General features: G+C 36.6%; 1 pseudogene; it reads right to left on the bottom strand.

The window, feature by feature from the left end:
• Nucleotides 1–203: 203 nt before the first annotated feature.
• The window catches only part of LOC115981103, a 10319-nt pseudogene continuing 4287 nt past the window's right edge, over nt 204–6235 (bottom strand).

A 6235-nucleotide genomic window follows, 5' to 3' on the forward strand; every position in this document is an offset into this window, starting at 1 on the left:
TCAAGGATTCCCATCTTGGTTAGGGGAAATTTGATCAATTTATAGGTCAAGATTTGACCTTTGACTTCACTAATTCAGCAATTAGGGGACAAGTTTCTGATATGTAAACACACTGCCAATTCTCAATATCCATAATCCAAAAGAGAGTTACATAGTTATTACGACAAATAATTCAGATTCACTTAGCAAAAATTAACTTATTTTTAATTATTGAAAAGATATAACCAAATCAAATTACAATCAACTAACTGAAGGAGGCTTCTCAGTGCCAAAGCACACGGATTAAAAGAGGCATATCCAAGAAGCTCTGCATCACGCTCAAATACAGCCATGTCTTCGTCTTCCAAATTGACAAATACTTCAATTCCATCCCCATTTCTTGTATCCATCATAACGATAACATGCACCCTTTTGCACATGACTAGCAGTAGTCACCCATATTGGCTTTCCCCACCCAAAATCCGCTTCATAAAATGGGAACCTACACCAACTGCTACTAATATATACAACTTGATTACCACCAATGAATAATTTACTTAACTCGTTCCAAAACTCTTTAATGGTTGATAACCATTCTTCCCCCCTAAACTTTCTCACGTAACTGTTGCAAATCGTGCCATGGTTTCTTTCATTTGACCAACCAAACCATGCAACTCTATATCACTCTCCCCCTCCATTGTTGATACTGCAAAAAGGGAAGCCTCGTTTCCCATAGTATTTTCTGGCAAGGTGGTTCCGTCCTTTTACGCATGTTAACTGGTAGGAGTAAAAGGGTTGGTTTTGCGGAACCAGAAGTTGATCTAGATGCAGAAATTGCACATTTATAAATAAGTGCAGTCACAACTTCAACACGTGTGGGATTTTTCACTTTGTCACCAACTATGGCCTTGAGGGCAGCTATCTTAGAGGCATCAAAGACAAACCTTTTGGCGAAACTGTTTCCTACTTTAGGAGCAACTTCAGGCATAATTGTTAGGTCACCTCGTCGGAACATAGAAGCCAAGTTGAACTCAGGAGATAATTCTCCATCTGGGTTACGAGTCATAGTGGCCCAATCATTGATGAACGTAACCATAGTGGCTGTGTCTCCAATCATGTGTGACATGCACACACCAATAGCCATACCTCGACAGTCAGAGTAGCTTATCTGAATAGCCACTAAGCTGCTCGAGCTCGAATCTTTCCGCAGAAAATCATCTGGAAATAACAAGTTTAGCGTCTCAGCACTTGGTGTAACACCCCAAATATTTTTTTAAAGCAATTTTTCCAATGAGAATAATATCTAAATTGGTCTTTTTTTTTAATCAGTGTGGTTAACGATTTTATGGAGGAGTTTTGAATATTTGGGCATGTGATAGTATTTAGTTAAGTTTGGAATGGGCCAATTTAAATATAGGAGAAACTTTAAGGATAAAGTTGTAATTTTGATCCCAAACTATTTTGGAACAAATGGTCCACAATGCTCCCATCAACACAGCCCCTTTCTCTTATCACCATACGTATACCCCTTCTTTCATTTCTCTATTTCCTTATCTCACTCAGCCACCGAAGCCCACACAAAATACACACTCTAGCTCCCTCTATTTCTCTCACTCCCTCACTGGTAAACCAGCCATCCACCACCATGTTTGGCGGATTTCACCAAAGAACCCCAATAGAAACCCCATACGCTCCATTCTCTCAAGCTTTAAAGGTAAAACTCTTAATTGTTTGGTAGCTTTTTCAAGTTTTTCTGAGATTTCTTTCTAATCTAAGCTACATGAGTGGTATACATGTGATTGAGTACATGGGTTTTTGAATTGGTGGATTTATTTGTTAAATGGTTAAGGGCTTTTACAAGTGATGATCATTTGGGGTTTCTTCATGGTTAAAAACTTGGGTTTCCTTGAGCAAATTGTATGAGTTGATTTTGTGGAAGTTTGAGGTTGATTTTTTTTGTAAGAGTGTTAACTTTGAATTTCTGAAATTGGAGTGTGAGCATGTGCTTTGTTTTTGCATACCAAGTGTTTGATAAGTTGTTTGTATGAGATTTTTGGGTTTGATTCCTTGCTTTTAATATGCTTTAAATCTGGTGGTTTTAATGTGGGTGAATTCTCAAATAATTTGGGCTAGTCTTACAACTATAGAAATTTTCTAAAGCTGTCATGACAGATTTGTGTCAGCCGCAATGCATGATTTTTAATAAATTACAGAAAAATCGTTTTGGGCTGAAATTTCTGTGGTACATTGTGTACATATAGGGGAATGTTCCCTTAAAGTTTTGAATTAATCGGATAAATTTTCAATGACCAAACAATTTTTACAAATGGCTGCCCTGTTATGTACTGAATCTGAAAGTAAGACTAAAATGCTGAGAAATTGTGGAATTAATCCCATACCTCGGTTGATCTTATCTTGGCTTAAATATCCTATTTAGTACTCAAAGAGATTCACGAGTATGTTATATTATCTTATGATGCACATTTTTGCGGTAGTGAATTTAAAATGTTTTGGTTGTGTAAGCACTATGAGTTTCTTGGATGCTTGTTTGGTTCCTACTTGGGAAGGGTGCCTGCTCTGATACCATTTGATAGGCCAAGAATGTATTGACCTCTTATGATAAATTAACCAATTAATTAGCCAAGTTAATTAATCAATTCAATTTGCATGCAATAAGTGTGGCAACACAAACAAATCACCAAATAACTAAATGCAGTGAAAAAATAAATTGACAAAGCGATTTGTTTACGAATGAGAAAAACCTACATGGCAAAAACCCCACTGGGTGATATTAAGGTCACCACTCTCAAGAATTCACTATTATCACAACAAGCGGTTACACACAAAGGAATCCCAATACCCTATACCAACCTATAGTTGAACCCTTACCCCAACACCCAATTGGACTTGTTCTGTAGTAACAATCCCTCCTTGTAATGCATGAATCCCAGTACATGATTAACCAATTCGATGTACGGATCCCAATACGTGGCTTACTCACTAACTTAAGAAAGATGTTGGCTGCAATTTTTTTCAGTTCATCACACGATAAAGATCAGGAAACTCCTTGGTTACAAAACCCTATGGTGTACAAACACAGTAACTTCTTCAAGAGATAGATGAATTAGGGCAAATTTTGTCTTCGGTCACAATTTACATCAACATAACTTTGCTTTACACTTGCGCAACCTTTGATGGCCTTTAAAACAATCCTTATATATGTTTAGGGTTGTGAGAAAAGAAAGCCCAAACATGTATTCATGGATTGGATTGAAATTAGCTCTGAAAAACTGAATTTCATAAACCTTGATAGATAGCTTATTTGCAGATCTAGCTATCAAGCATCGGGCTTCAGCAGCTTTTTCAACCTCGATAGATACTAGCTGTAGAGCTAGCTATCGAGCTTTAAAATCCAGCACTTCTCCACTTGTTTCTTAAACAGACTCTCATGACTTTAACATTTGATCTTGAAACCTTGTTCCTTGAAGCATTAAACACATCCTAGATCTACCCAATTACAAGTAAAGTGCATTTTGTCAAAGGATTAGCCAATTCTATATTGACATATGTTCCTAACATTAAATCGTCCTAACAGAGTAAAACTCCTGTATAAACATGACGGGACAACACACAGGTTTTTCACATAAAGATTCCCATCCCCAAGTTTGAATGACATCGAGTAGCATAATGTCGGAGAAATTCGACAGAATGACTTGGCATTCCGGATGAATGCCATAGGCCTAGAAGTTCTCACCACAGGCCTAAAAGTTCTCAAAGAAGTGAGACATAATAGAAGGAAGAGACAAAGAGGATGACTTGGAACCTTGAAGAGGGTTCCGAACCAAAATGGATTTTCTCTATTTGGGTGCCATAGAGAGGTTCTATGAGAGAGAGAGAGAGAGAGAGAGAGAGAGAGAAATAGAATCTCAAACCATAAAAAGAGAAAAAAAAGAAGTATGTATGCATGAAAAGTGCATGAACATGTGATATGAAAATTTAAGAGCATCATGGCTAAAACCCAATCCAAACCTAACAGCATCCACATCAATAATCAAGCACACATCTAACAAATGCACGAAACATTGTTATAATGCTAATGGAATGCAATGCATGATCATATAGCAACAACATCATAAACCCAACCCAAAAATTTCAAGAGAAACTCAAAAACCCCAAAAATTTTGAAAAACCCCAAAAACTTAGGTCTAAATGCATGAAATGCATGAAAAGAAAGAGGATTAGAACACTTACCTAGTGTTTGGAGCAAGATCTAGGCCGAAAAACACTTAGGTGTGAAGATTTAAGTCAGAGTGAAGAGTTTGGGTTGAGAGAGAGAGATATCTATCGAGAAAGAGAGTGAAAAATGAAGTCTGAATCGTGCCTCGCCATTAAATAAAAATCACAGCTTGATGGATCGAAGTTTTCTATCGAGGATATGTTAAGCTTTAAATCTTGATGGATCGAGAATTTATCGAGAATCTATCGAGAAAGAGAGTGAAAAATGAAGTCTGAATGTGCCTCGCCATTAAATAAAAATCACAGCTTGATGGATCGAAGTTTTCTATCGAGGATATGTTAAGCTTTAAATCTTGATGGATCGAGAATTTATCGAGAATCTATCGAGCAGATAGAGAACAAAGAAATTTGGCTCGATGGATCAAGAAAGCTGTCGAGCTTCTGTCGAGATGAAACCCAGAATTCTCATTAGATCAAGAAACTATTGAACTTTTATCAAGAAGCGACCCAAAAATCTCGATAGATCGAAGATCTGTCAAGATTCTATCGAGAAGGGAAAGAGCACAGGAAAAATTCCTCGATGGGTCGAGGTTTCTATCGAGGCTAAATAAAGAAGCTCGATAGAAATTGAATCTGTAGAGGATCTATCAAGCTTGAAGAAAAAGGAGTTTTTCAAGGAGGAAAAACACAAGGAGATAATAGCAACAAGCAACACAACCAAAGATCTAATCAACATGTTAAGCTCTCAAAACATCTCTCAGCAAAGATCTAATCAACATGTTAAGCTCTCAAAACATCTCTCAGCATATATGCAAGGCATTCATACATCCCACACACACTTACTAAACAAGTCTAACCATTTTTATATTTCAAAAACAAGTTAAGACATTTTAGTGAGCATTTATCAATACATGTATTTCTTGTGAAAGCCAAATCACATTGTACCTGCACATGTATCAAGAGTAGTAAAGAATTTGCATGTTGTGTGTGAAACATAGCAAGAGTGCATAAATGTCTCATATTATGAAGATTTGAGACATGAGAAAATCAAATACACTCACACACAATCATAATTGGTTGATGGGGACTATCACCTTCGAGGTACATCCTAGAACTCTCACATCTCCTAGAAACACGCTTACAATCATATTAAAAGCATTTTAATCTTTTTGCTTTTATTTGTTTTCTTCGCAATTTTTTTTTAAGCATAGCATGCATGGGCATACAAGGGAGAGAAGAAATACCCATTTATGTAAGCTAAAACATCCCAATTTTGTTGTGCCTAAGCACACAGATGATATTTATGATTGGCGGGTTTTAGTGGTGAGATGGTTATTTATGCCTTTCTCTTAGGATTTTCTAGTCCTTCTCATCAAAAATAGTAATATGAGCATGAGATATAAGAGATCATCCTAATCGTACTTATCACAAACATGAGCCACAAAGCTGACTTACTTAGTTGTGCATTGAGATGCTCATCTAAGCTACAAGAGATACAAAGTTAAGAAACTTTGTTTCAAAGGCCATCCAAGGTACACAAGTACCAATATACACAACACACACTGTTTTTGTATTTTTCTGATTTTTCAAATTTTTTTTTTAATTTTTATGAAAAAAAAAAATAAAGCAAAACTAAAAACAACCAAAACAAAAACATGAAAGAAAACACACAAAGCATAAAACTAGACTAACTCAAAAGCTTAAAAACAAACAAATAGGACATGCAAGAACAAAAGAGAGAGGAAGTGACTTAATCACTTGGAGCCTTTTTCCTTCCACACTTTGGAATTGGAGGAAAGACCTTTCCTTTTTGTGAACCTTTGATCCTAAGGTGAGGGGGAAGAATCGAATCCATTAAGGTTTGGAAGGAACATAATGACCTTAAAAAGATCTCCTAGAGGAGCAAGAGAGGATGGAAACTGATTTTGGTTTCCAGACGGGAGCATACTATTGCTTTCTTGAGTGGCCAACCACTTATAGAAATTTGGACAAGTGTGCCTTGAAGCTCCGTAGTGATGAC

The sequence above is a fragment of the Quercus lobata genome, chromosome 3 (genome assembly GCF_001633185.2).
Source record: "Quercus lobata isolate SW786 chromosome 3, ValleyOak3.0 Primary Assembly, whole genome shotgun sequence".
Taxonomy (NCBI): Eukaryota; Viridiplantae; Streptophyta; class Magnoliopsida; order Fagales; family Fagaceae; genus Quercus; species Quercus lobata.